The sequence below is a fragment of the Myotis lucifugus genome, unplaced genomic scaffold (genome assembly GCF_000147115.1).
Source record: "Myotis lucifugus unplaced genomic scaffold, Myoluc2.0 scaffold_286, whole genome shotgun sequence".
Classification (NCBI taxonomy): domain Eukaryota; kingdom Metazoa; phylum Chordata; class Mammalia; order Chiroptera; family Vespertilionidae; genus Myotis; species Myotis lucifugus.
The window spans coordinates 1,512,859-1,514,306 of NW_005871334.1; the positions used below are offsets into that span (position 1 = coordinate 1,512,859).

General features: G+C 58.0%; 1 pseudogene; it reads right to left on the minus strand.

The window, feature by feature from the left end:
- Positions 1–324: 324 nt before the first annotated feature.
- Positions 325–1,109, minus strand: LOC102428730 (annotated as a pseudogene).
- Positions 1,110–1,448: the final 339 nt, after the last annotated feature.

Below are 1,448 nucleotides of genomic sequence, written 5' to 3' on the forward strand. Positions count from 1 at the left end.
GAATGTACCTGTATATGGAGATAAGATCTTTAAAGAGGGGATTACATTAAATTGAGGCAGTTCCAGTGTGACCCTTAGCCCATCTCACTGAAGTCCTTATAAGAAGAGGAATGTTGGGGTCCAGCCCCAGCAGGTCCAGAGGTTCCCAAAGGTGTGGACGGAGTTGGCGAAGAAGGAATGACACAGAGGCAGCGTTCAGGTGATCATCATAGCCAGGTTGTCTTTTTATTGTCCTGTTACATCTATATACTATTTGATCCTATAAGCATGCCTCTATAAGCTTTTTTTTTGCCGAGGAGAGCATGGGGTCCATTTTTTGGGGGGTCAGTCAAAGGAGGAGCTGGCTCGGGTGGGGTAGGGCAGCAGCTTGTCTGGCCCCCGAGAAACCCAACTTGAGTCCAGAGCCTCGACCGCTTTGAAGCCAAAGTCTTCCTCCACCTTTATCTGCAAGGGGGCCAGCTCCGGAGTCAGCAGGACTCCCGCCCAGCACCCTTCCCGTGGCGCTCGCCGCCTCTTCCAACCACTGGGCCCCTCACCAGGGGCCGGGCTGCTGGCTTCTGCAGGTGCTGGGGTCCTCCTGGGTGGGGACAGCCCCTCTTTCTCCGGAGGCTTGTTCTCAGTGTTGCCTGGGGTAGGGGCATCTGCCCTCGTCCTCCAGTAAGATGGTGAACTGGCTGGCCCGGTAGTCATCGCCGTAGGAGTCCAGCACCTTCATGAGGAACCTCCGCTCCTGCTGGAGTCTCCGTGTTATCCTCTATATCTGATGGAGCCTGTTCAGGACCCGCTCGTTCACCTGCTCAATCTCCCTGCAGTGCCGACCCAGCGCCTAGTACTTCCTGCGATTGAGTTCCTGTTGGCACCGAGGCCACCAGCCTTGGGCTGCCTCCTCCTCTTCGTCTCGCTCCTGGAGGCTGGAGCTGCCCAGACCCCCAGACACGAACTCCACCTCAGTCTTAAACTCGCTCTCCAGGATGTGACCACCGAACAGCGGAGGCAGCGCCAGCTCCAAGCCGGGAGGTACTGAGAACTCCTCAAAGCCCACAGCTGCCATGGACCCCTCTCTCTGCTCCAGCTCCATTTCTCCCTGGCTCCCAGCAGAACTTCCAACCTTGCAAGCCTCTTAAAGTGCAAAACGACACACCCCATCTGATTTCACCGCCAGGCACACAGGCCCCGGCTGCTAAGCCTCCTGGGAGTTGTGGTTCTCTATTTCCCAGTCGCTTCCCTCACCCCACCCCCCGCCTGAGTCCCTGATGAAAGGCCCTGCTTGCTGGTCTAACGCCGCTGGCCAGGCATCTGAGTCACCTCCGTCTTTATTCCTGTCCCAACACCTCGCCCTCTGACCATGGAGACTCTCCTCTTGGGAGGCCCCTGGGTCTCCTTCTGGGGTCGGGGATGCGCCACTGCCCAGGCAACGGATCACGTGCCCTGGCAGTGACACAGCCCCA